The 27728-nt window shown below is 49.1% G+C and overlaps 12 non-coding genes across 12 annotated transcripts; all 12 read right to left on the reverse strand.

The window, feature by feature from the left end:
• Positions 1–1062: 1062 nt before the first annotated feature.
• TRNAN-GUU (transfer RNA asparagine (anticodon GUU)) lies at positions 1063–1136 on the reverse strand. The gene has a single exon. It is a non-coding gene; the product is annotated as a tRNA-Asn (tRNA).
• Positions 1137–3512: 2376 nt separating this feature from the next.
• Positions 3513–3598, reverse strand: TRNAY-GUA (transfer RNA tyrosine (anticodon GUA)). The gene is given in 2 exon segments: positions 3513–3548; positions 3562–3598. It is a non-coding gene; the product is annotated as a tRNA-Tyr (tRNA).
• Positions 3599–5532: 1934 nt separating this feature from the next.
• TRNAN-GUU (transfer RNA asparagine (anticodon GUU)) lies at positions 5533–5606 on the reverse strand. The gene has a single exon. It is a non-coding gene; the product is annotated as a tRNA-Asn (tRNA).
• Positions 5607–7773: 2167 nt separating this feature from the next.
• Positions 7774–7847, reverse strand: TRNAN-GUU (transfer RNA asparagine (anticodon GUU)). Its single transcript has one exon. It is a non-coding gene; the product is annotated as a tRNA-Asn (tRNA).
• Positions 7848–7994: 147 nt separating this feature from the next.
• On the reverse strand, positions 7995–8080 carry TRNAY-GUA (transfer RNA tyrosine (anticodon GUA)). Its single transcript is given in 2 exon segments — positions 7995–8030; positions 8044–8080. It is a non-coding gene; the product is annotated as a tRNA-Tyr (tRNA).
• Positions 8081–10014: 1934 nt separating this feature from the next.
• Positions 10015–10088, reverse strand: TRNAN-GUU (transfer RNA asparagine (anticodon GUU)). Its single transcript has one exon. It is a non-coding gene; the product is annotated as a tRNA-Asn (tRNA).
• A 147-nt stretch (positions 10089–10235) lies between these two features.
• On the reverse strand, positions 10236–10321 carry TRNAY-GUA (transfer RNA tyrosine (anticodon GUA)). Its single transcript is given in 2 exon segments — positions 10236–10271; positions 10285–10321. It is a non-coding gene; the product is annotated as a tRNA-Tyr (tRNA).
• Positions 10322–12255: 1934 nt separating this feature from the next.
• On the reverse strand, positions 12256–12329 carry TRNAN-GUU (transfer RNA asparagine (anticodon GUU)). The gene has a single exon. It is a non-coding gene; the product is annotated as a tRNA-Asn (tRNA).
• A 147-nt stretch (positions 12330–12476) lies between these two features.
• TRNAY-GUA (transfer RNA tyrosine (anticodon GUA)) lies at positions 12477–12562 on the reverse strand. The gene is given in 2 exon segments: positions 12477–12512; positions 12526–12562. It is a non-coding gene; the product is annotated as a tRNA-Tyr (tRNA).
• Positions 12563–14717: 2155 nt separating this feature from the next.
• TRNAY-GUA (transfer RNA tyrosine (anticodon GUA)) lies at positions 14718–14803 on the reverse strand. Its single transcript is given in 2 exon segments — positions 14718–14753; positions 14767–14803. It is a non-coding gene; the product is annotated as a tRNA-Tyr (tRNA).
• Positions 14804–25321: 10518 nt separating this feature from the next.
• TRNAN-GUU (transfer RNA asparagine (anticodon GUU)) lies at positions 25322–25395 on the reverse strand. Its single transcript has one exon. It is a non-coding gene; the product is annotated as a tRNA-Asn (tRNA).
• Positions 25396–27550: 2155 nt separating this feature from the next.
• On the reverse strand, positions 27551–27624 carry TRNAN-GUU (transfer RNA asparagine (anticodon GUU)). The gene has a single exon. It is a non-coding gene; the product is annotated as a tRNA-Asn (tRNA).
• Between the last annotated feature and the right edge of the window lie 104 nt (positions 27625–27728).

The raw sequence follows: 27728 nt of genomic DNA on the forward strand, positions 1-27728 counted from the left end.
CGGCATTCGAAAAGTCTCTGGCCTTATGCTTTAACTCGCTCAGGAGGTCCAGCATTATCCAGGGCCAAGGTTCAGCCATTTTGACTACTGATTCCCAAAGAGAATCAACTCTGTCACACACAACATTGCTAAGTATCTGGCAACAACGCTAACACCCTTAGCTGGCATCATATTGCACCATTTGCTATTCGGTGACGAAGGCATCGAATAGCAAATGACCCGCTTTGGACTGTGTCTTGCAAGGCAAGGAAAGGGGTGCATTTGGGCAAGGAGGCCTACAGGAAACCTACCCACACACACCGCTATCTGCTTTTTGGCTCACACCACCCACTGGAACCCAAGCTGGGGCTTCTTAGGACTCTGCAATATCGGGCTGACGCGGTAACAACAAAAAGAGTCTACAGACCCTCTCAGGTGTGCTTTGAAAGCTTGTGGCTAGCCAGACTGGGTCTTGGCTAAACATCCACAAGGTCACGAAAACAAACTGGGGAGAAGCAGAACATTTGGAGAAATATAGTCACCCCCGTAAGCCACTGGAGTGTCAGAAAAACTCCGGAGGATCTTTAACAACAATTGCATCGCTGTGTACTTCAAGTCCAGCAATACACTGGGACGGAAGCTTGTACATCGGCACTATCTGCACTGCCCATTTTGAACATCGCTCTAGCTAGCCAAGCGATTTGACAACAATTGTCACCTTTAGCCACGCCGATCTAGGCACCAATAGCTATGCAGGCTTCCTGCCACCAACAATGGGATCATCTAACTTGAACAGGGCGGTTCTACAATTTTCACACCTCCCCCTGTTCTTGGACAATCAACATCGACACATTCACATGGTGATTGTCTTAAGGTGTGACTAGAAGTGCTGCAGTTATCTTCCTGAGCCAAAGAAGTGGCTCGATCAACTATGTAAACCTCTTCAACAAACGGCTAGTACATTTGCAAGGGTCTCCAGTGAACGCTTGTTTGTCTGCTCAGTTGCCGGTCACCTGAAGAGAGCCAAAGGACACGCTTTGTTTTAGCCTTCGGGCCCCACTGAGGTAATGGAGAAAACATGAGCGTCCCTGGGTGGGCTCGAACCACCAACCTTTCGGTTAACAGCCGAACGCGCTAACCGATTGCGCCACAGAGACTGCACGCCGAGGGCCGGCGCACCGGCCGAGGGAGACATGAATAATAAAAACAAAGTTCCTTAAAAGGCTTCCCAATTGCACATTTCTAGAGTGCCTTCTAGAGTGCCTTCTAGTTAAAGGGGGAGAGAGGCAGGGTAAAAGAGGGCATCCTTCGAGCCGGAATCGAACCAGCGACCTAAGGATTACTACGTTGACGCTACAGTCTTCCGCTCTACCAGCTGAGCTATCGAAGGGGCCGCCGGTGGGTCGTAGCCCGTGACTCCTTGCATTCAAAGCCAGCGCTTTGCCCTTTGCGTTAGTCCTTCTGCCTTGAGGGATTGGTCTATGCCGCCTCTGCCTGAAAGGTCAAATGCCTTGGCAGCTGTGATGTGGGAAAGCTCGGCTTCACGTTTTGCACAGCGAGAAAACACAATCGAAGCACCTACCGCGTTTTATTGGGAGCCCAAAAACCACAGCAGCATCGGTGATGTACCTCCCTGACAGCAAGTAAGCGCAGGAGTGTTTGGAAGCGCATTGCGTCTATCAAAACAAATTGGGCCGAAAGTTAGCAAAAAGTGTTTGGCGTCAGTTGGTAGCAAGAGGCCACACGGGAGGCAGCGTCTTAGCCCGGCTAGCTCAGTCGGTAGAGCATGAGACTCTTAATCTCAGGGTCGTGGGTTCGAGCCCCACGTTGGGCGTATGGCATCGCAACGTTTTGGCCCAGTCAGTGGCATTCATGCGCACTGCACGGCCCCACCTTTACCATATCGACTGGCTTCTCTTCCATTCCCTCTACAAACGGGGAAATGTTTCGAGCTTATCTTTCTAGTGGTCAATTCGTATGGCAGCAAGTTGACCTTGCGCTGGGGCGTGGTTCTTATCAGCGCCACGTGTGACACGAATTGGATAGAGATAGTGGCACAGGCCCCAGACAGCCTTGCGTTGGTGGTATAGTGGTGAGCATAGCTGCCTTCCAAGCAGTTGACCCGGGTTCGATTCCCGGCCAACGCACTCCTATCCCTTTTTGGCCTTGCAAAGCGGCCCTAAGCAAAGACCCAAGTCATCCAGGTCCTTGAAGAAAGCTCCTAAGATATCCTGGCTTAGCGACAACTGTGGAGACTTTCTTCGGCATTCGAAAAGTCTCTGGCCTTATGCTTTAACTCGCTCAGGAGGTCCAGCATTATCCAGGGCCAAGGTTCAGCCATTTTGACTACTGATTCCCAAAGAGAATCAACTCTGTCACACACAACATTGCTAAGTATCTGGCAACAACGCTAACACCCTTAGCTGGCATCATATTGCACCATTTGCTATTCGGTGACGAAGGCATCGAATAGCAAATGACCCGCTTTGGACTGTGTCTTGCAAGGCAAGGAAAGGGGTGCATTTGGGCAAGGAGGCCTACAGGAAACCTACCCACACACACCGCTATCTGCTTTTTGGCTCACACCACCCACTGGAACCCAAGCTGGGGCTTCTTAGGACTCTGCAATATCGGGCTGACGCGGTAACAACAAAAAGAGTCTACAGACCCTCTCAGGTGTGCTTTGAAAGCTTGTGGCTAGAAAGACTGGGTCTTGGCTAAACATCCACAAGGTCCCGAAAACAAACTGGGGAGAAGCAGAACATTTGGAGAAATATAGTCACCCCCGTAAGCCACTGGAGTGTCAGAAAAACTCCGGAGGATCTTTAACAACAATTGCATCGCTGTGTACTTCAAGTCCAGCAATACACTGGGACGGAAGCTTGTACATCGGCACTATCTGCACTGCCCATTTTGAACATCGCTCTAGCTAGCCAAGCGATTTGACAACAATTGTCACCTTTAGCCATGCCGATCTAGGCACCAATAGCTATGCAGGCTTCCTTCCACCAACAATGGGATCATCTAACTTGAACAGGGCGGTTCTACAATTTTCACACCTCCCCCTGTTCTTGGACAATCAACATCGACACATTCACATGGTGATTGTCTTAAGGTGTGACTAGTAGTGCTGCAGTTATCTTCCTGAGCCAAAGAAGTGGCTCGATCAACTATGTAAACCTCTTCAACAAACGGCTAGTACATTTGCAAGGGTCTCCAGTGAACGCTTGTTTGTCTGCTCAGTTGCCGGTCACCTGAAGAGAGCCAAAGGACACGCTTTGTTTTAGCCTTCGGGCCCCACTGAGGTAATGGAGAAAACATGAGCGTCCCTGGGTGGGCTCGAACCACCAACCTTTCGGTTAACAGCGGAACGCGCTAACCGATTGCGCCACAGAGACTGCACGCCGAGGGCCGGCGCACCGGCCGAGGGAGACATGAATAATAAAAACAAAGTTCCTTAAAAGGCTTCCCAATTGCACATTTCTAGAGTGCCTTCTAGTTAAAGGGGGAGAGAGGCAGGGTAAAAGAGGGCATCCTTCGAGCCGGAATCGAACCAGCGACCTAAGGATTACTACGTTGACGCTACAGTCCTCCGCTCTACCAGCTGAGCTATCGAAGGGGCCGCCGGTGGGTCGTAGCCCGTGACTCCTTGCATTCAAAGCCAGCGCTTTGCCCTTTGCGTTAGTCCTTCTGCCTTGAGGGATTGGTCTATGCCGCCTCTGCCTGAAAGGTCAAATGCCTTGGCAGCTGTGATGTGGGAAAGCTCGGCTTCACGTTTTGCACAGCGAGAAAACACAATCGAAGCACCTACCGCGTTTTGTTGGGAGCCCAAAAACCACAGCAGCAACGGTGATGTACCTCCCTGACAGCAAGTAAGCGCAGGAGTGTTTGGAAGCGCATTGCGTCTATCAAAACAAATTGGGCCGAAAGTTAGCAAAAAGTGTTTGGCGTCAGTTGGTAGCAAGAGGCCACACGGGAGGCAGCGTCTTAGCCCGGCTAGCTCAGTCGGTAGAGCATGAGACTCTTAATCTCAGGGTCGTGGGTTCGAGCCCCACGTTGGGCGTATGGCATCGCAACGTTTTGGCCCAGTCAGTGGCATTCATGCGCACTGCACGGCCCCACCTTTACCATATCGACTGGCTTCTCTTCCATTCCCTCTACAAACGGGGAAATGTTTCGAGCTTATCTTTCTAGTGGTCAATTCGTATGGCAGCAAGTTGACCTTGCGCTGGGGCGTGGTTCTTATCAGCGCCACGTGTGACACGAATTGGATAGAGATAGTGGCACAGGCCCCGGACAGCCTTGCGTTGGTGGTATAGTGGTGAGCATAGCTGCCTTCCAAGCAGTTGACCCGGGTTCGATTCCCGGCCAACGCACTCCTATCCCTTTTTGGCCTTGCAAAGCGGCCCTAAGCAAAGACCCAAGTCATCCAGGTCCTTGAAGAAAGCTCCTAAGATATCCTGGCTTAGCGACAACTGTGGAGACTTTCTTCGGCATTCGAAAAGTCTCTGGCCTTATGCTTTAACTCGCTCAGGAGGTCCAGCATTATCCAGGGCCAAGGTTCAGCCATTTTGACTACTGATTCCCAAAGAGAATCAACTCTGTCACACACAACATTGCTAAGTATCTGGCAACAACGCTAACACCCTTAGCTGGCATCATATTGCACCATTTGCTATTCGGTGACGAAGGCATCGAATAGCAAATGACCCGCTTTGGACTGTGTCTTGCAAGGCAAGGAAAGGGGTGCATTTGGGCAAGGAGGCCTACAGGAAACCTACCCACACACACCGCTATCTGCTTTTTGGCTCACACCACCCACTGGAACCCAAGCTGAGGCTTCTTAGGACTCTGCAATATCGGGCTGACGCGGTAACAACAAAAAGAGTCTACAGACCCTCTCAGGTGTGCTTTGAAAGCTTGTGGCTAGCCAGACTGGGTCTTGGCTAAACATCCACAAGGTCACGAAAACAAACTGGGGAGAAGCAGAACATTTGGAGAAATATAGTCACCCCCGTAAGCCACTGGAGTGTCAGAAAAACTCCGGAGGATCTTTAACAACAATTGCATCGCTGTGTACTTCAAGTCCAGCAATACACTGGGACGGAAGCTTGTACATCGGCACTATCTGCACTGCCCATTTTGAACATCGCTCTAGCTAGCCAAGCGATTTGACAACAATTGTCACCTTTAGCCACGCCGATCTAGGCACCAATAGCTATGCAGGCTTCCTGCCACCAACAATGGGATCATCTAACTTGAACAGGGCGGTTCTACAATTTTCACACCTCCCCCTGTTCTTGGACAATCAACATCGACACATTCACATGGTGATTGTCTTAAGGTGTGACTAGAAGTGCTGCAGTTATCTTCCTGAGCCAAAGAAGTGGCTCGATCAACTATGTAAACCTCTTCAACAAACGGCTAGTACATTTGCAAGGGTCTCCAGTGAACGCTTGTTTGTCTGCTCAGTTGCCGGTCACCTGAAGAGAGCCAAAGGACACGCTTTGTTTTAGCCTTCGGGCCCCACTGAGGTAATGGAGAAAACATGAGCGTCCCTGGGTGGGCTCGAACCACCAACCTTTCGGTTAACAGCCGAACGCGCTAACCGATTGCGCCACAGAGACTGCACGCCGAGGGCTGGCACACCGGCCGAGGGAGACATGAATAATAAAAACAAAGTTCCTTAAAAGGCTTCCCAATTGCACATTTCTAGAGTGCCTTCTAGAGTGCCTTCTAGTTAAAGGGGGAGAGAGGCAGGGTAAAAGAGGGCATCCATCGAGCCGGAATCGAACCAGCGACCTAAGGATTACTACGTTGACGCTACAGTCCTCCGCTCTACCAGCTGAGCTATCGAAGGGTCCGCCGGTGGGTCGTAGCCCGTGACTCCTTGCATTCAAAGCCAGCGCTTTGCCCTTTGCGTTAGTCCTTCTGCCTTGAGGGATTGGTCTATGCCGCCTCTGCCTGAAAGGTCAAATGCCTTGGCAGCTGTGATGTGGGAAAGCTCGGCTTCACGTTTTGCACAGCGAGAAAACACAATCGAAGCACCTACCGCATTTTGTTGGGAGCCCAAAAACCACAGCAGCAACGGTGATGTACCTCCCTGACAGCAAGTAAGCGCAGGAGTGTTTGGAAGCGCATTGCGTCTATCAAAACAAATTGGGCCGAAAGTTAGCAAAAAGTGTTTGGCGTCAGTTGGTAGCAAGAGGCCACACGGAAGGCAGCGTCTTAGCCCGGCTAGCTCAGTCGGTAGAGCATGAGACTCTTAATCTCAGGGTTGTGGGTTCGAGCCCCACGTTGGGCGTATGGCATCGCAACGTTTTGGCCCAGTCAGTGGCATTCATGCGCACTGCACGGCCCCACCTTTACCATATCGACTGGCTTCTCTTCCATTCCCTCTACAAACGGGGAAATGTTTCGAGCTTATCTTTCTAGTGGTCAATTCGTATGGCAGCAAGTTGACCTTGCGCTGGGGCGTGGTTCTTATCAGCGCCACGTGTGACACGAATTGGATAGAGATAGTGGCACAGGCCCCAGACAGCCTTGCGTTGGTGGTATAGTGGTGAGCATAGCTGCCTTCCAAGCAGTTGACCCGGGTTCGATTCCCGGCCAACGCACTCCTATCCCTTTTTGGCCTTGCAAAGCGGCCCTAAGCAAAGACCCAAGTCATCCAGGTCCTTGAAGAAAGCTCCTAAGATATCCTGGCTTAGCGACAACTGTGGAGACTTTCTTCGGCATTCGAAAAGTCTCTGGCCTTATGCTTTAACTCGCTCAGGAGGTCCAGCATTATCCAGGGCCAAGGTTCAGCCATTTTGACTACTGATTCCCAAAGAGAATCAACTCTGTCACACACAACATTGCTAAGTATCTGGCAACAACGCTAACACCCTTAGCTGGCATCATATTGCACCATTTGCTATTCGGTGACGAAGGCATCGAATAGCAAATGACCCGCTTTGGACTGTGTCTTGCAAGGCAAGGAAAGGGGTGCATTTGGGCAAGGAGGCCTACAGGAAACCTACCCACACACACCGCTATCTGCTTTTTGGCTCACACCACCCACTGGAACCCAAGCTGAGGCTTCTTAGGACTCTGCAATATCGGGCTGACGCGGTAACAACAAAAAGAGTCTACAGACCCTCTCAGGTGTGCTTTGAAAGCTTGTGGCTAGCCAGACTGGGTCTTGGCTAAACATCCACAAGGTCACGAAAACAAACTGGGGAGAAGCAGAACATTTGGAGAAATATAGTCACCCCCGTAAGCCACTGGAGTGTCAGAAAAACTCCGGAGGATCTTTAACAACAATTGCATCGCTGTGTACTTCAAGTCCAGCAATACACTGGGACGGAAGCTTGTACATCGGCACTATCTGCACTGCCCATTTTGAACATCGCTCTAGCTAGCCAAGCGATTTGACAACAATTGTCACCTTTAGCCACGCCGATCTAGGCACCAATAGCTATGCAGGCTTCCTGCCACCAACAATGGGATCATCTAACTTGAACAGGGCGGTTCTACAATTTTCACACCTCCCCCTGTTCTTGGACAATCAACATCGACACATTCACATGGTGATTGTCTTAAGGTGTGACTAGAAGTGCTGCAGTTATCTTCCTGAGCCAAAGAAGTGGCTCGATCAACTATGTAAACCTCTTCAACAAACGGCTAGTACATTTGCAAGGGTCTCCAGTGAACGCTTGTTTGTCTGCTCAGTTGCCGGTCACCTGAAGAGAGCCAAAGGACACGCTTTGTTTTAGCCTTCGGGCCCCACTGAGGTAATGGAGAAAACATGAGCGTCCCTGGGTGGGCTCGAACCACCAACCTTTCGGTTAACAGCCGAACGCGCTAACCGATTGCGCCACAGAGACTGCACGCCGAGGGCCGGCGCACCGGCCGAGGGAGACATGAATAATAAAAACAAAGTTCCTTAAAAGGCTTCCCAATTGCACATTTCTAGAGTGCCTTCTAGAGTGCCTTCTAGTTAAAGGGGGAGAGAGGCAGGGTAAAAGAGGGCATCCTTCGAGCCGGAATCGAACCAGCGACCTAAGGATTACTACGTTGACGCTACAGTCCTCCGCTCTACCAGCTGAGCTATCGAAGGGGCCGCCGGTGGGTCGTAGCCCGTGACTCCTTGCATTCAAAGCCAGCGCTTTGCCCTTTGCGTTAGTCCTTCTGCCTTGAGGGATTGGTCTATGCCGCCTCTGCCTGAAAGGTCAAATGCCTTGGCAGCTGTGATGTGGGAAAGCTCGGCTTCACGTTTTGCACAGCGAGAAAACACAATCGAAGCACCTACCGCGTTTTGTTGGGAGCCCAAAAACCACAGCAGCAACGGTGATGTACCTCCCTGACAGCAAGTAAGCGCAGGAGTGTTTGGAAGCGCATTGCGTCTATCAAAACAAATTGGGCCGAAAGTTAGCAAAAAGTGTTTGGTGTCAGTTGGTAGCAAGAGGCCACACGGGAGGCAGCGTCTTAGCCCGGCTAGCTCAGTCGGTAGAGCATGAGACTCTTAATCTCAGGGTCGTGGGTTCGAGCCCCACGTTGGGCGTATGGCATCGCAACGTTTTGGCCCAGTCAGTGGCATTCATGCGCACTGCACGGCCCCACCTTTACCATATCGACTGGCTTCTCTTCCATTCCCTCTACAAACGGGGAAATGTTTCGAGCTTATCTTTCTAGTGGTCAATTCGTATGGCAGCAAGTTGACCTTGCGCTGGGGCGTGGTTCTTATCAGCGCCACGTGTGACACGAATTGGATAGAGATAGTGGCACAGGCCCCGGACAGCCTTGCGTTGGTGGTATAGTGGTGAGCATAGCTGCCTTCCAAGCAGTTGACCCGGGTTCGATTCCCGGCCAACGCACTCCTATCCCTTTTTGGCCTTGCAAAGCGGCCCTAAGCAAAGACCCAAGTCATCCAGGTCCTTGAAGAAAGCTCCTAAGATATCCTGGCTTAGCGACAACTGTGGAGACTTTCTTCGGCATTCGAAAAGTCTCTGGCCTTATGCTTTAACTCGCTCAGGAGGTCCAGCATTATCCAGGGCCAAGGTTCAGCCATTTTGACTACTGATTCCCAAAGAGAATCAACTCTGTCACACACAACATTGCTAAGTATCTGGCAACAACGCTAACACCCTTAGCTGGCATCATATTGCACCATTTGCTATTCAGTGACAAAGGCATCGAATAGCAAATGACCCGCTTTGGACTGTGTCTTGCAAGGCAAGGAAAGGGGTGCATTTGGGCAAGGAGGCCTACAGGAAACCTACCCACACACACCGCTATCTGCTTTTTGGCTCACACCACCCACTGGAACCCAAGCTGGGGCTTCTTAGGACTCTGCAATATCGGGCTGACGCGGTAACAACAAAAAGAGTCTACAGACCCTCTCAGGTGTGCTTTGAAAGCTTGTGGCTAGCCAGACTGGGTCTTGGCTAAACATCCACAAGGTCACGAAAACAAACTGGGGAGAAGCAGAACATTTGGAGAAATATAGTCACCCCCGTAAGCCACTGGAGTGTCAGAAAAACTCCGGAGGATCTTTAACAACAATTGCATCGCTGTGTACTTCAAGTCCAGCAATACACTGGGACGGAAGCTTGTACATCGGCACTATCTGCACTGCCCATTTTGAACATCGCTCTAGCTAGCCAAGCGATTTGACAACAATTGTCACCTTTAGCCACGCCGATCTAGGCACCAATAGCTATGCAGGCTTCCTGCCACCAACAATGGGATCATCTAACTTGAACAGGGCGGTTCTACAATTTTCACACCTCCCCCTGTTCTTGGACAATCAACATCGACACATTCACATGGTGATTGTCTTAAGGTGTGACTAGAAGTGCTGCAGTTATCTTCCTGAGCCAAAGAAGTGGCTCGATCAACTATGTAAACCTCTTCAACAAACGGCTAGTACATTTGCAAGGGTCTCCAGTGAACGCTTGTTTGTCTGCTCAGTTGCCGGTCACCTGAAGAGAGCCAAAGGACACGCTTTGTTTTAGCCTTCGGGCCCCACTGAGGTAATTGAGAAAACATGAGCGTCCCTGGGTGGGCTCGAACCACCAACCTTTCGGTTAACAGCCGAACGCGCTAACCGATTGCGCCACAGAGACTGCACGCCGAGGGCTGGCGCACCGGCCGAGGGAGACATGAATAATAAAAACAAAGTTCCTTAAATGGCTTCCCAATTGCACATTTCTAGAGTGCCTTCTAGAGTGCCTTCTAGTTAAAGGGGGAGAGAGGCAGGGTAAAAGAGGGCATCCTTCGAGCCGGAATCGAACCAGCGACCTAAGGATTACTACGTTGACGCTACAGTCCTCCGCTCTACCAGCTGAGCTATCGAAGGGGCCGCCGGTAGGTCGTAGCCCGTGACTCCTTGCATTCAAAGCCAGCGCTTTGCCCTTTGCGTTAGTCCTTCTGCCTTGAGGGATTGGTCTATGCCGCCTCTGCCTGAAAGGTCAAATGCCTTGGCAGCTGTGATGTGGGAAAGCTCGGCTTCACCTTTTGCACAGCGAGAAAACACAATCGAAGCACCTACCGCGTTTTGTTGGGAGCCCAAAAACCACAGCAGCAACGGTGATGTACCTCCCTGACAGCAAGTAAGCGCAGGAGTGTTTGGAAGCGCATTGCGTCTATCAAAACAAATTGGGCCGAAAGTTAGCAAAAAGTGTTTGGCGTCAGTTGGTAGCAAGAGGCCACACGGGAGGCAGCGTCTTAGCCCGGCTAGCTCAGTCGGTAGAGCATGAGACTCTTAATCTCAGGGTCGTGGGTTCGAGCCCCACGTTGGGCGTATGGCATTGCAACGTTTTGGCCCAGTCAGTGGCATTCATGCGCACTGCACGGCCCCACCTTTACCATATCGACTGGCTTCTCTTCCATTCCCTCTACAAACGGGGAAATGTTTCGAGCTTATCTTTCTAGTGGTCAATTCGTATGGCAGCAAGTTGACCTTGCGCTGGGGCGTGGTTCTTATCAGCGCCACGTGTGACACGAATTGGATAGAGATAGTGGCACAGGCCCCGGACAGCCTTGCGTTGGTGGTATAGTGGTGAGCATAGCTGCCTTCCAAGCAGTTGACCTGGGCTCGATTCCCGGCCAACGCACTCCTATCCCTTTTTGGCCTTGCAAAGCGGCCCTAAGCAAAGACCCAAGTCATCCAGGTCCTTGAAGAAAGCTCCTAAGATATCCTGGCTTAGCGACAACTGTGGAGACTTTCTTCGGCATTCGAAAAGTCTCTGGCCTTATGCTTTAACTCGCTCAGGAGGTCCAGCATTATCCAGGGCCAAGGTTCAGCCATTTTGACTACTGATTCCCAAAGAGAATCAACTCTGTCACACACAACATTGCTAAGTATCTGGCAACAACGCTAACACCCTTAGCTGGCATCATATTGCACCATTTGCTATTCGGTGACGAAGGCATCGAATAGCAAATGACCCGCTTTGGACTGTGTCTTGCAAGGCAAGGAAAGGGGTGCATTTGGGCAAGGAGGCCTACAGGAAACCTACCCACACACACCGCTATCTGCTTTTTGGCTCACACCACCCACTGGAACCCAAGCTGGGGCTTCTTAGGACTCTGCAATATCGGGCTGACGCGGTAACAACAAAAAGAGTCTACAGACCCTCTCAGGTGTGCTTTGAAAGCTTGTGGCTAGCCAGACTGGGTCTTGGCTAAACATCCACAAGGTCACGAAAACAAACTGGGGAGAAGCAGAACATTTGGAGAAATATAGTCACCCCCGTAAGCCACTGGAGTGTCAGAAAAACTCCGGAGGATCTTTAACAACCATTGCATCGCTGTGTACTTCAAGTCCAGCAATACACTGGGACGGAAGCTTGTACATCGGCACTATCTGCACTGCCCATTTTGAACATCGCTCTAGCTAGCCAAGCGATTTGACAACAATTGTCACCTTTAGCCACGCCGATCTAGGCACCAATAGCTATGCAGGCTTCCTGCCACCAACAATGGGATCATCTAACTTGAACAGGGCGGTTCTACAATTTTCACACCTCCCCCTGTTCTTGGACAATCAACATCGACACATTCACATGGTGATTGTCTTAAGGTGTGACTAGAAGTGCTGCAGTTATCTTCCTGAGCCAAAGAAGTGGCTCGATCAACTATGTAAACCTCTTCAACAAACGGCTAGTACATTTGCAAGGGTCTCCAGTGAACGCTTGTTTGTCTGCTCAGTTGCCGGTCACCTGAAGAGAGCCAAAGGACACGCTTTGTTTTAGCCTTCGGGCCCCACTGAGGTAATGGAGAAAACATGAGCGTCCCTGGGTGGGCTCGAACCACCAACCTTTCGGTTAACAGCCGAACGCGCTAACCGATTGCGCCACAGAGACTGCACGCCGAGGACCGGCGCACCGGCCGAGGGAGACATGAATAATAAAAACAAAGTTCCTTAAAAGGCTTCCCAATTGCACATTTCTAGAGTGCCTTCTAGAGTGCCTTCTAGTTAAAGGGGGAGAGAGGCAGGGTAAAAGAGGGCATCCTTCGAGCCGGAATCGAACCAGCGACCTAAGGATTACTACGTTGACGCTACAGTCCTCCGCTCTACCAGCTGAGCTATCGAAGGGGCCGCCGGTGGGTCGTAGCCCGTGACTCCTTGCATTCAAAGCCAGCGCTTTGCCCTTTGCGTTAGTCCTTCTGCCTTGAGGGATTGGTCTATGCCGCCTCTGCCTGAAAGGTCAAATGCCTTGGCAGCTGTGATGTGGGAAAGCTCGGCTTCACGTTTTGCACAGCGAGAAAACACAATCGAAGCACCTACCGCGTTTTGTTGGGAGCCCAAAAACCACAGCAGCAACGGTGATGTACCTCCCTGACAGCAAGTAAGCGCAGGAGTGTTTGGAAGCGCATTGCGTCTATCAAAACAAATTGGGCCGAAAGTTAGCAAAAAGTGTTTGGCGTCAGTTGGTAGCAAGAGGCCACACGGGAGGCAGCGTCTTAGCCCGGCTAGCTCAGTCGGTAGAGCATGAGACTCTTAATCTCAGGGTCGTGGGTTCGAGCCCCACGTTGGGCGTATGGCATCGCAACGTTTTGGCCCAGTCAGTGGCATTCATGCGCACTGCACGGCCCCACCTTTACCATATCGACTGGCTTCTCTTCCATTCCCTCTACAAACGGGGAAATGTTTCGAGCTTATCTTTCTAGTGGTCAATTCGTATGGCAGCAAGTTGACCTTGCGCTGGGGCGTGGTTCTTATCAGCGCCACGTGTGACACGAATTGGATAGAGATAGTGGCACAGGCCCCGGACAGCCTTGCGTTGGTGGTATAGTGGTGAGCATAGCTGCCTTCCAAGCAGTTGACCCGGGTTCGATTCCCGGCCAACGCACTCCTATCCCTTTTTGGCCTTGCAAAGCGGCCCTAAGCAAAGACCCAAGTCATCCAGGTCCTTGAAGAAAGCTCCTAAGATATCCTGGTTTAGCGACAACTGTGGAGACTTTCTTCGGCATTCGAAAAGTCTCTGGCCTTATGCTTTAACTCGCTCAGGAGGTCCAGCATTATCCAGGGCCAAGGTTCAGCCATTTTGACTACTGATTCCCAAAGAGAATCAACTCTGTCACACACAACATTGCTAAGTATCTGGCAACAACGCTAACACCCTTAGCTGGCATCATATTGCACCATTTGCTATTCGGTGACGAAGGCATCGAATAGCAAATGACCCGCTTTGGACTGTGTCTTGCAAGGCAAGGAAAGGGGTGCATTTGGGCAAGGAGGCCTACAGGAAACCTACCCACACACACCGCTATCTGCTTTTTGGCTCACACCACCCACTGGAACCCAAGCTGGGGCTTCTTAGGACTCTGCAATATCGGGCTGACGCGGTAACAACAAAAAGAGTCTACAGACCCTCTCAGGTGTGCTTTGAAAGCTTGTGGCTAGCCAGACTGGGTCTTGGCTAAACATCCACAAGGTCACGAAAACAAACTGGGGAGAAGCAGAACATTTGGAGAAATATAGTCACCCCCGTAAGCCACTGGAGTGTCAGAAAAACTCCGGAGGATCTTTAACAACAATTGCATCGCTGTGTACTTCAAGTCCAGCAATACACTGGGACGGAAGCTTGTACATCGGCACTATCTGCACTGCCCATTTTGAACATCGCTCTAGCTAGCCAAGCGATTTGACAACAATTGTCACCTTTAGCCACGCCGATCTAGGCACCAATAGCTATGCAGGCTTCCTGCCACCAACAATGGGATCATCTAACTTGAACAGGGCGGTTCTACAATTTTCACACCTCCCCCTGTTCTTGGACAATCAACATCGACACATTCACATGGTGATTGTCTTAAGGTGTGACTAGAAGTGCTGCAGTTATCTTCCTGAGCCAAAGAAGTGGCTCGATCAACTATGTAAACCTCTTCAACAAACGGCTAGTACATTTGCAAGGGTCTCCAGTGAACGCTTGTTTGTCTGCTCAGTTGCCGGTCACCTGAAGAGAGCCAAAGGACACGCTTTGTTTTAGCCTTCGGGCCCCACTGAGGTAATGGAGAAAACATGAGCGTCCCTGGGTGGGCTCGAACCACCAACCTTTCGGTTAACAGCCGAACAGGCTAACCGATTGCGCCACAGAGACTGCACGCCGAGGGCCGGCGCACCGGCCGAGGGAGACATGAATAATAAAAACAAAGTTCCTTAAAAGGCTTCCCAATTGCACATTTCTAGAGTGCCTTCTAGAGTGCCTTCTAGTTAAAGGGGGAGAGAGGCAGGGTAAAAGAGGGCATCCTTCGAGCCGGAATCGAACCAGCGACCTAAGGATTACTACGTTGACGCTACAGTCCTCCGCTCTACCAGCTGAGCTATCGAAGGGGCCGCCGGTGGGTCATAGCCCGTGACTCCTTGCATTCAAAGCCAGCGCTTTGCCCTTTGCGTTAGTCCTTCTGCCTTGAGGGATTGGTCTATGCCGCCTCTGCCTGAAAGGTCAAATGCCTTGGCAGCTGTGATGTGGGAAAGCTCGGCTTCACGTTTTGCACAGCGAGAAAACACAATCGAAGCACCTACCGCGTTTTATTGGGAGCCCAAAAACCACAGCAGCAACGGTGATGTACCTCCCTGACAGCAAGTAAGCGCAGGAGTGTTTGGAAGCGCATTGCGTCTATCAAAACAAATTGGGCCGAAAGTTAGCAAAAAGTGTTTGGCGTCAGTTGGTAGTGTTGTGGAAAATTTTATTTATGTATATTGTCAGATGCCCCCCCAGTGTCTGTTTTGCTGCAATACTCTCATTTGAGGGTATTCGCACATACAGATGCTGGTGGAAGACCATTGGATGCGGAAACCTTCCCGTGGACACGGCGGATCTGTTTACCTTTTTAAGGATGTCTGTTTATGTCTCTCCAAGGAACTGGCCACTCCATGGCGACTGCATTTCAACTCCTAAGTAAACAAGTTTGCGTACCTTGGGAACCATAGTATAATCATACAATATTATGGCCCACTGGGCCATGGTATAGTACGGCTCGCATCACTGGTAGCAGTGGGAATGTGCACACGGCTGTGTTCAAAGCCATGTGCTTGCTGCATGGTTTTGCACACCACCGTCTGCACTCGTCACTACTGCTTTTATATTTGATTATATGCATGTGTGTCATTGGTTCTTTTGAATGAATACAAGTGTCTGATTGGCTGATTCTGAAGTCAGCAGCCTCTTTTGTTATCCATGTGTTTAGTATAAATAAAAGCCACTTGGCTATTTTGCTCAGGATTTTACACGGAGCTTGAAGTGATACCAACGTCTGTTTGTGTTACTTGGAGAGATAAATGAGCGCGCTTTCCCGGCATTATATAAGAGAGCTTTTTGTGCTTTTAAGCGCAAAGAAATTATATGCTTATAGGGAGAAGTTTAGATTTTCCCTGACATTAATGGCGAGCCAGAAAGGAAGCCAACAGATCTTCTAAATTCAGCGGACCTCGAGGGGGAAGAGACCTCCAGAACCAGAACCAGCAAAGGCCGGCCTATGGTAAGACAACCATACTTCAAGTTTTTTGAACATTTTTGCTGTTCTGTGTTTGGGATCTTGATTCTCTGTCCGCTGTATGAGGTAAGATCTGCCAGGCAAAGAACCTTATGTTTTTGTTTTTTTGTCGCTCTCTGTATAATGACGGGACTTTTATTGTAGGTTATACTTTTGTCATTGTAAGTAGGTCTATTATTTGGGGAAGCACCTATATTTAAATCCTCTATAGGTCCCATTTAATACAAACCTAAAGTGAATGTTGTGTATGACTGAGCATGCTGTGTAATTGTATGTTGTGTATGACTGAGCAGGCTGTGTAATTGTATGTTGTGTATGACTGAGAAGGCTGTGTAATTGTATGCTGTGTGATATGTTTGTGATGTATATGAGAAATAGAAATGGATGAATTGTGATTTTTACCTTTGTATGGGACCAAGTCACATGTCCCCATAAGTGTAAAAATATTTTTAAAGGGTTTGGTTTTAAGTTGAAATGCCTGTCGCATATCCAAGTGCCCATGTATTGTTGGGACATCACAATAGGAGCTGTTTACACCCTGTGGGGGGTCTCAGGTTTCTAGGTAATAACATGGGGGGAGTTTCTGTTGACTTTCTAACTCTCAGAGTTAGATATTGTGTTGTATTTGCGACAAGAGTGTATTGTTTAAGACTTTTTTCATGTTTTATGTAACTTTGGCGTCTTGGATATATTACATAATTGCATGGTTCGTGGGGTTTGAGTGGAGACATCAGTCCATCCTGAGTGTGGGTGTGTGTCTGCTGTTGTCCCTGTGCATTGTGTCTCATTGAGATGCTCATATTAGTTTAAAGGAACCCATATAGTGCCATCGGTTTGCGCAGGGCTCCACACGTGCATCGTATGCTCACGTCGGTCCCTGCCCTCGGGGAGCCCGCAGTCCGGGGTCCCCGGTTTGCATTCATGTACTAGGGCCAATTTTGGATGGAGGCCAATTGGCCTGCCAGCAAGTCTTTGGAGTGTGGGAGGAAACCCGAGTGCCCGGAGGAGACCCACGCAGGCGCAGGGAGGACATGCAGAGACCGGGCGGGTGGTGTCATGGTTGGAATTCAAGCCAGCTGCCCTTTTTGCTGCTGGGCGGGGGTGCTAACCACTACACCACTGTGCCACCCAATATTGTTTCGTTAAATATACCTATATTTCAGTATAGGCCCTAATTGACATAGCCTAAAGTGTTTGTCTAGGGATAAGTGTTAATATTGGTGACTCAATTGGTGTTTCAATTGTATAGTCAGTTTTTGTAGGAAGAAATCCTGGTTTGCCTTGTCATTTGTTAATGTCGGCCATTTTTCTGTAGTCCGGGTTTTATTCACCATTTTGCCGTGGACCATTTTTCAATTGCTGCAACTGCCTTTTTGTTTCTGCTGATTTTAGTCTCGAGCGAAATATCTCTGGTTTTGTACTGAATTCCAGTTCCAGTAGAATCATTTAGTTTTTATTCCAGTTGTTTTAAAGAAGTTTATGTTTCTAGTGAAGAAATCTTGATTTTGGCAGGATCAACAACTAAATTTCATGTGTTAATGGTGCCATTTTGTTTGTGGCTGCAGTGGAAGGGAAAAGACTTTGGTCCTCCTTCAGCCATCTTTTTGCAGGAGTTTCAGTTTTTGGCTTTTGTTACACTGTTGTGTGGTATTTCCGTCAAAACTTTTGGTTTTCCTAGGGGATATGTGAGTCAAGGGGGATTCCCTCCCATTTGCAATATGGGGGCTTATTCCAACCACTCCGGGACAAAGAGTTTTTATCTGTTGATGTTAGCCATAGATTTTTCTAATGTCTTGATAGACAAAATATGAAGCTATTTGAGGCTTCCCCTCCCCCTCCCTCTTCCTACTCAGGTGTGCAACAGGAAGTTGGTGGGAGGGGCTTGGCATCTTTTGACTTGTGTTTGGAAGGACGAAATCATTTTTATTTTTAAATTAAATGAAGGTTTATACTGTAATACAGTTTTGGGTAGAGAGCAAACAGGAGGCATCCAAGTTATTGTAATATCTGGGTACAGATAGAAGCCATAAGTTTGTTTTTGTTTTGAATAGCGGAGGATTTCATGGTGTTTTTGTAGTTGTCGGACAAACACGTTTAGAGGGCTGTATATCGTGAGACTGGTCGGGCCGTGTATAATAGTCGGAATTCCAGTTCGCGATTGTATTAGCATAAACGTGAGGAGTAGTACGCTAACAGCCCCGCTCAGGCCGTGTAGAATAATCGGAATGCGGGGGTCGATTATGGTGACAAAGGCGCAAACCATAATCGCTCCGAAAATAAAGCGCAGGGTTCTCTGGACGCAGAGTTCGCCAAAAAAAGCGATTTGAATCGTCATGGGCAATAGGTCGTCCATGCACCCCAGTCAGACAGCTACATAATACATGAAATCTGAGTTCTGAGGAAAAGGCCATTAAACCCCAGAAAGATTGACATAGGTGGTCCAAGGATACTATTTTGGGTATCCCTCTGGAGTTGATGTAGCGCGACTGCGGCTTCAGAAATCTGTAATGTTGAGTGAGTTGAGGGATGCGTAGTATACATTTGTGTGATTAAAAATACACAGGCCTGTTTTTGAACTTTGTGTGGCTGGTCCATGCAAAGATTTTGAGCTGCTCTCGTGCTTTTCAAATTGTATTCTTTTCTATCGCTAAAAGAATGAAGGCAGCATTCCATCTGGTCGTTTTTATTTTTTTCGTTTTTGGGAACTATAAAATATCTCCCCCACATTTGTATCTAAATGTTTGTCTTTGTTTCATTGTTTGTATGTGGTAACAAGATGTTTGAACCTACCGCGACAGCCCTCTTGCGTGTCGCGGCTGTTGTATTTTAAGTAAAAACGTGAAATTAAGACTTACAGGGGGTTTAGTTATTATCGGTTTTGTGGAATGTCAGTGACAATTTACCAATGTACACGAATGTTGTATTGTTTACCATTCTTTGAAGGATAAGAGTAATAACTTTTGTTTATAAGTATCTTTTCAGATCCAAAGAGTTTCTGGAAGTGTATGTACAGGTGTATAAGAAGGTAAAAGTATCATAGGCTATTTCACTGTTTTATTCTGCACCATTCTAAACCCTGCATGTCTTCCTCCAGTTTGTAATGAGGAGGGAAGAAAAGGGGGGATGAGAGTGGTGAGAATAACACATTTTCAAACCAATAATACTAACCGCTCCAATTCTAACCAAGTTTGTGCCAAGACTGTCTTTCTTTGATGGAATTTGAATCAGCAAGCAGCAGTCTGGTGAAGGAGGCTCCCATCCCAGATGCTAAGAACCTTTTTGTCACTGGTTCCAGGTATTACACCCCAGATGGTAAGCCACGCACAGGTTATGCAGTGACCACAGTCCTGATGTCTGGGTTATTGTCATATGAGGTTTGTTTGAAGGTCAACCAAAAACAGAATTGTACTTTCCTCATTAGCTGTCACCTACATTCTCAGTTGATGGGGTAGGTGCAATCACTGTAACATGAACTTCAAAAGGTCCACCACAGGGTTCACGAGTCCCTCCTGGACCCTGACACAATAACCAGTTTACATTCTTTCCAACCAGGTGACTGGGTCATTGTAAAGAAGCTTGAGGGATGAGACCACACCAGACACTGCAAGAAGCGGATCAACCACAAAAGAGTAGAGAAGTATCTTTGTTTATTTATATTTTTTTGTTTAATAAATTTTGTCAAGGGTAACGATGAAAAGCATCCCAACTAGCTAAGAAAGAGAACAGGACACATGGTCGGGTCTACTAGTGCCCCAGCGATGACGGCGGTACATGCTACGTGACATTCATATTGGTGTGAAGAGTTTTGACAGACTAGTAAAATCCAAACAGACACCTGTCAAAAGAACTTAACAGAACATTCATAGAGGGTAAAATTAATTATAATTTTAACAATAGCTCTGGTTCTTGCCAGCTTTGGTATCGGGATAACGAGGTAGCCCACAAGTGTGCTACAACTGAAGTTTGGTATTAATGCGGATCTACAGCTTATAAGATAATTTCCCGTAAGGCAAGAGGTTCATGTGTGCTGATGAAACTCGTCCCAGCATCTTATGTCGCGGCCGATCGTGAGGATCTGATGGCGCGAGAGAAGGTAAGAATGGCAGGGACAGCTGGAAGGGAATTGCTTGTACACGGTGGGGGCTTGAGCTTATGAAACGCTTGAACAATTTCTCATCCATTGAGGATGGGATGTTTCATGTAACGGTTGAAGCTACAAGGAAGTTCCCACAGTCCAAGGGGGTTTCTGGGAATTCATAAGTAAAGATAGTTATATCTGGATCAGGGATAGTAGTGACAAAGTTCAGGCCCATATGGATAAGGTTTAGATCCCTACAAGGCAAAGCCAAAGCTATAGCTGGTGAAGGTTGGAATCCTTTTAAGGGTTTGGGAAACTTGGGGGATTTTTTATTTTCCATCGGATCATGGTTGAAGGAAGTAGGGGTATATATACTCATGTTGTTTTTATTTCTATTCCTTCTATATGTCGTGATGAGGTGTTCCTGTTGCCTGACTGGACGCGTGACCAGAGCCAGAGCAGATGACCACATCTTCCTCACCGAGATGAGACGCCCCGAAGCCCAGCCCACGTACGAGACACAGAGGATCCCAGATCGACCGGCGATTACTACAGCTCACCATGTCGTGTCCTCCTTATAAGTCATTCCTCCTGAAGAATAGAATCTACAAGTCAAGCCGCATTTTCCTTTTTTATGGACTCATATGGACTGTAAGGACTGATACATTTCCAGGTGTAAGAAGAAGATCAAGATTCATCGAGGGACACATGGGAGGATATGACAAAGAGGAGGAGCTGTTGTGGAAAATTTTATTTATGTATATTGTCAGATGCCCCCCAGTGTCTGTTTTGCTGCAATACTCTCATTTGAGGGTATTCGCACATACAGATGCTGGTGGAAGACCATTGGATGCGGAAACCTTCCCGTGGACACGGCGGATCTGTTTACCTTTTTAAGGATGTCTGTTTATGTCTCTCCAAGGAACTGGCCACTCCATGGCGACTGCATTTCAACTCCTAAGTAAACAAGTTTGCGTACCTTGGGAACCATAGTATAATCATACAATATTATGGCCCACTGGGCCATGGTATAGTACGGCTCGCATCACTGGTAGCAGTGGGAATGTGCACACGGCTGTGTTCAAAGCCATGTGCTTGCTGCATGGTTTTGCACACCACCGTCTGCACTCGTCACTACTGCTTTTATATTTGATTATATGCATGTGTGTCATTGGTTCTTTTGAATGAATACAAGTGTCTGATTGGCTGATTCTGAAGTCAGCAGCCTCTTTTGTTATCCATGTGTTTAGTATAAATAAAAGCCACTTGGCTATTTTGCTCAGGATTTTACACGGAGCTTGAAGTGATACCAACGTCTGTTTGTGTTACTTGGAGAGATAAATGAGCGCGCTTTCCCGGCATTATATAAGAGAGCTTTTTGTGCTTTTAAGCGCAAAGAAATTATATGCTTATAGGGAGAAGTTTAGATTTTCCCTGACAGTAGCAAGAGGCCACACGGGAGGCAGCGTCTTAGCCCGGCTAGCTCAGTCGGTAGAGCATGAGATTCTTAATCTCAGGGTCGTGGGTTCGAGCCCCACGTTGGGCGTATGGCATCGCAACGTTTTGGCCCAGTCAGTGGCATTCATGCGCACTGCACGGCCCCACCTTTACCATATCGACTGGCTTCTCTTCCATTCCCTCTACAAACGGGGAAATGTTTCGAGCTTATCTTTCTAGTGGTCAATTCGTATGGCAGCAAGTTGACCTTGCGCTGGGGCGTGGTTCTTATCAGCGCCACGTGTGACACGAATTGGATAGAGATAGTGGCACAGGCCCCGGACAGCCTTGCGTTGGTGGTATAGTGGTGAGCATAGCTGCCTTCCAAGCAGTTGACCCGGGTTCGATTCCCGGCCAACGCACTCCTATCCCTTTTTGGCCTTGCAAAGCGGCCCTAAGCAAAGACCCAAGTCATCCAGGTCCTTGAAGAAAGCTCCTAAGATATCCTGGCTTAGCGACAACTGTGGAGACTTTCTTCGGCATTCGAAAAGTCTCTGGCCTTATGCTTTAACTCGCTCAGGAGGTCCAGCATTATCCAGGGCCAAGGTTCAGCCATTTTGACTACTGATTCCCAAAGAGAATCAACTCTGTCACACACAACATTGCTAAGTATCTGGCAACAACGCTAACACCCTTAGCTGGCATCATATTGCACCATTTGCTATTCGGTGACGAAGGCATCGAATAGCAAATGACCCGCTTTGGACTGTGTCTTGCAAGGCAAGGAAAGGGGTGCATTTGGGCAAGGAGGCCTACAGGAAACCTACCCACACACACCGCTATCTGCTTTTTGGCTCACACCACCCACTGGAACCCAAGCTGGGGCTTCTTAGGACTCTGCAATATCGGGCTGACGCGGTAACAACAAAAAGAGTCTACAGACCCTCTCAGGTGTGCTTTGAAAGCTTGTGGCTAGCCAGACTGGGTCTTGGCTAAACATCCACAAGGTCACGAAAACAAACTGGGGAGAAGCAGAACATTTGGAGAAATATAGTCACCCCCGTAAGCCACTGGAGTGTCAGAAAAACTCCGGAGGATCTTTAACAACAATTGCATCGCTGTGTACTTCAAGTCCAGCAATACACTGGGACGGAAGCTTGTACATCGGCACTATCTGCACTGCCCATTTTGAACATCGCTCTAGCTAGCCAAGCGATTTGACAACAATTGTCACCTTTAGCCACGCCGATCTAGGCACCAATAGCTATGCAGGCTTCCTGCCACCAACAATGGGATCATCTAACTTGAACAGGGCGGTTCTACAATTTTCACACCTCCCCCTGTTCTTGGACAATCAACATCGACACATTCACATGGTGATTGTCTTAAGGTGTGACTAGAAGTGCTGCAGTTATCTTCCTGAGCCAAAGAAGTGGCTCGATCAACTATGTAAACCTCTTCAACAAACGGCTAGTACATTTGCAAGGGTCTCCAGTGAACGCTTGTTTGTCTGCTCAGTTGCCGGTCACCTGAAGAGAGCCAAAGGACACGCTTTGTTTTAGCCTTCGGGCCCCACTGAGGTAATGGAGAAAACATGAGCGTCCCTGGGTGGGCTCGAACCACCAACCTTTCGGTTAACAGCCGAACGCGCTAACCGATTGCGCCATAGAGACTGCACGCCGAGGGCCGGCGCACCGGCCGAGGGAGACATGAATAATAAAAACAAAGTTCCTTAAAAGGCTTCCCAATTGCACATTTCTAGAGTGCCTTCTAGAGTGCCTTCTAGTTAAAGGGGGAGAGAGGCAGGGTAAAAGAGGGCATCCTTCGAGCCGGAATCGAACCAGCGACCTAAGGATTACTACGTTGACGCTACAGTCTTCCGCTCTACCAGCTGAGCTATCGAAGGGGCCGCCGGTGGGTCGTAGCCCGTGACTCCTTGCATTCAAAGCCAGCGCTTTGCCCTTTGCGTTAGTCCTTCTGCCTTGAGGGATTGGTCTATGCCGCCTCTGCCTGAAAGGTCAAATGCCTTGGCAGCTGTGATGTGGGAAAGCTCGGCTTCACGTTTTGCACAGCGAGAAAACACAATCGAAGCACCTACCGCGTTTTATTGGGAGCCCAAAAACCACAGCAGCATCGGTGATGTACCTCCCTGACAGCAAGTAAGCGCAGGAGTGTTTGGAAGCGCATTGCGTCTATCAAAACAAATTGGGCCGAAAGTTAGCAAAAAGTGTTTGGCGTCAGTTGGTAGCAAGAGGCCACACGGGAGGCAGCGTCTTAGCCCGGCTAGCTCAGTCGGTAGAGCATGAGACTCTTAATCTCAGGGTCGTGGGTTCGAGCCCCACGTTGGGCGTATGGCATCGCAACGTTTTGGCCCAGTCAGTGGCATTCATGCGCACTGCACGGCCCCACCTTTACCATATCGACTGGCTTCTCTTCCATTCCCTCTACAAACGGGGAAATGTTTCGAGCTTATCTTTCTAGTGGTCAATTCGTATGGCAGCAAGTTGACCTTGCGCTGGGGCGTGGTTCTTATCAGCGCCACGTGTGACACGAATTGGATAGAGATAGTGGCACAGGCCCCAGACAGCCTTGTGTTGGTGGTATAGTGGTGAGCATAGCTGCCTTCCAAGCAGTTGACCCGGGTTCGATTCCCGGCCAACGCACTCCTATCCCTTTTTGGCCTTGCAAAGCGGCCCTAAGCAAAGACCCAAGTCATCCAGGTCCTTGAAGAAAGCTCCTAAGATATCCTGGCTTAGCGACAACTGTGGAGACTTTCTTCGGCATTCGAAAAGTCTCTGGCCTTATGCTTTAACTCGCTCAGGAGGTCCAGCATTATCCAGGGCCAAGGTTCAGCCATTTTGACTACTGATTCCCAAAGAGAATCAACTCTGTCACACACAACATTGCTAAGTATCTGGCAACAACGCTAACACCCTTAGCTGGCATCATATTGCACCATTTGCTATTCGGTGACGAAGGCATCGAATAGCAAATGACCCGCTTTGGACTGTGTCTTGCAAGGCAAGGAAAGGGGTGCATTTGGGCAAGGAGGCCTACAGGAAACCTACCCACACACACCGCTATCTGCTTTTTGGCTCACACCACCCACTGGAACCCAAGCTGGGGCTTCTTAGGACTCTGCAATATCGGGCTGACGCGGTAACAACAAAAAGAGTCTACAGACCCTCTCAGGTGTGCTTTGAAAGCTTGTGGCTAGCCAGACTGGGTCTTGGCTAAACATCCACAAGGTCACGAAAACAAACTGGGGAGAAGCAGAACATTTGGAGAAATATAGTCACCCCCGTAAGCCACTGGAGTGTCAGAAAAACTCCGGAGGATCTTTAACAACAATTGCATCGCTGTGTACTTCAAGTCCAGCAATACACTGGGACGGAAGCTTGTACATCGGCACTATCTGCACTGCCCATTTTGAACATCGCTCTAGCTAGCCAAGCGATTTGACAACAATTGTCACCTTTAGCCACGCCGATCTAGGCACCAATAGCTATGCAGGCTTCCTGCCACCAACAATGGGATCATCTAACTTGAACAGGGCGGTTCTACAATTTTCACACCTCCCCCTGTTCTTGGACAATCAACATCGACACATTCACATGGTGATTGTCTTAAGGTGTGACTAGAAGTGCTGCAGTTATCTTCCTGAGCCAAAGAAGTGGCTCGATCAACTATGTAAACCTCTTCAACAAACAGCTAGTACATTTGCAAGGGTCTCCAGTGAACGCTTGTTTGTCTGCTCAGTTGCCGGTCACCTGAAGAGAGCCAAAGGACACGCTTTGTTTTAGCCTTCGGGCCCCACTGAGGTAATGGAGAAAACATGAGCGTCCCTGGGTGGGCTCGAACCACCAACCTTTCGGTTAACAGCCGAACGCGCTAACCGATTGCGCCACAGAGACTGCACGCCGAGGGGCGGCGCACCGGCCGAGGGAGACATGAATAATAAAAACAAAGTTCCTTAAAAGGCTTCCCAATTGCACATTTCTAGAGTGCCTTCTAGTTAAAGGGGGAGAGAGGCAGGGTAAAAGAGGGCATCCTTCGAGCCGGAATCGAACCAGCGACCTAAGGATTACTACGTTGACGCTACAGTCCTCCACTCTACCAGCTGAGCTATCGAAGGGGCCGCCGGTGGGTCGTAGCCCGTGACTCCTTGCATTCAAAGCCAGCGCTTTGCCCTTTGCGTTAGTCCTTCTGCCTTGAGGGATTGGTCTATGCCGCCTCTGCCTGAAAGGTCAAATGCCTTGGCAGCTGTGATGTGGGAAAGCTCGGCTTCACGTTTTGCACAGCGAGAAAACACAATCGAAGCACCTACCGCGTTTTATTGGGAGCCCAAAAACCACAGCAGCATCGGTGATGTACCTCCCTGACAGCAAGTAAGCGCAGGAGTGTTTGGAAGCGCATTGCGTCTATCAAAACAAATTGGGCCGAAAGTTAGCAAAAAGTGTTTGGCGTCAGTTGGTAGCAAGAGGCCACACGGGAGGCAGCGTCTTAGCCCGGCTAGCTCAGTCGGTAGAGCATGAGACTCTTAATCTCAGGGTCGTGGGTTCGAGCCCCACGTTGGGCGTATGGCATCGCAACGTTTTGGCCCAGTCAGTGGCATTCATGCGCACTGCACGGCCCCACCTTTACCATATCGACTGGCTTCTCTTCCATTCCCTCTACAAACGGGGAAATGTTTCGAGCTTATCTTTCTAGTGGTCAATTCGTATGGCAGCAAGTTGACCTTGCGCTGGGGCGTGGTTCTTATCAGCGCCACGTGTGACACGAATTGGATAGAGATAGTGGCACAGGCCCCAGACAGCCTTGCGTTGGTGGTATAGTGGTGAGCATAGCTGCCTTCCAAGCAGTTGACCCGGGTTCGATTCCCGGCCAACGCACTCCTATCCCTTTTTGGCCTTGCAAAGCGGCCCTAAGCAAAGACCCAAGTCATCCAGGTCCTTGAAGAAAGCTCCTAAGATATCCTGGCTTAGCGACAACTGTGGAGACTTTCTTCGGCATTCGAAAAGTCTCTGGCCTTATGCTTTAACTCGCTCAGGAGGTCCAGCATTATCCAGGGCCAAGGTTCAGCCATTTTGACTACTGATTCCCAAAGAGAATCAACTCTGTCACACACAACATTGCTAAGTATCTGGCAACAACGCTAACACCCTTAGCTGGCATCATATTGCACCATTTGCTATTCGGTGACGAAGGCATCGAATAGCAAATGACCCGCTTTGGACTGTGTCTTGCAAGGCAAGGAAAGGGGTGCATTTGGGCAAGGAGGCCTACAGGAAACCTACCCACACACACCGCTATCTGCTTTTTGGCTCACACCACCCACTGGAACCCAAGCTGGGGCTTCTTAGGACTCTGCAATATCGGGCTGACGCGGTAACAACAAAAAGAGTCTACAGACCCTCTCAGGTGTGCTTTGAAAGCTTGTGGCTAGCCAGACTGGGTCTTGGCTAAACATCCACAAGGTCACGAAAACAAACTGGGGAGAAGCAGAACATTTGGAGAAATATAGTCACCCCCGTAAGCCACTGGAGTGTCAGAAAAACTCCGGAGGATCTTTAACAACAATTGCATCGCTGTGTACTTCAAGTCCAGCAATACACTGGGACGGAAGCTTGTACATCGGCACTATCTGCACTGCCCATTTTGAACATCGCTCTAGCTAGCCAAGCGATTTGACAACAATTGTCACCTTTAGCCACGCCGATCTAGGCACCAATAGCTATGCAGGCTTCCTGCCACCAACAATGGGATCATCTAACTTGAACAGGGCGGTTCTACAATTTTCACACCTCCCCCTGTTCTTGGACAATCAACATCGACACATTCACATGGTGATTGTCTTAAGGTGTGACTAGAAGTGCTGCAGTTATCTTCCTGAGCCAAAGAAGTGGCTCGATCAACTATGTAAACCTCTTCAACAAACAGCTAGTACATTTGCAAGGGTCTCCAGTGAACGCTTGTTTGTCTGCTCAGTTGCCGGTCACCTGAAGAGAGCCAAAGGACACGCTTTGTTTTAGCCTTCGGGCCCCACTGAGGTAATGGAGAAAACATGAGCGTCCCTGGGTGGGCTCGAACCACCAACCTTTCGGTTAACAGCCGAACGCGCTAACCGATTGCGCCACAGAGACTGCACGCCGAGGGGCGGCGCACCGGCCGAGGGAGACATGAATAATAAAAACAAAGTTCCTTAAAAGGCTTCCCAATTGCACATTTCTAGAGTGCCTTCTAGTTA

This window comes from Aquarana catesbeiana, unplaced genomic scaffold (assembly GCF_042186555.1).
Source record: "Aquarana catesbeiana isolate 2022-GZ unplaced genomic scaffold, ASM4218655v1 unanchor86, whole genome shotgun sequence".
Taxonomy (NCBI): domain Eukaryota; kingdom Metazoa; phylum Chordata; class Amphibia; order Anura; family Ranidae; genus Aquarana; species Aquarana catesbeiana.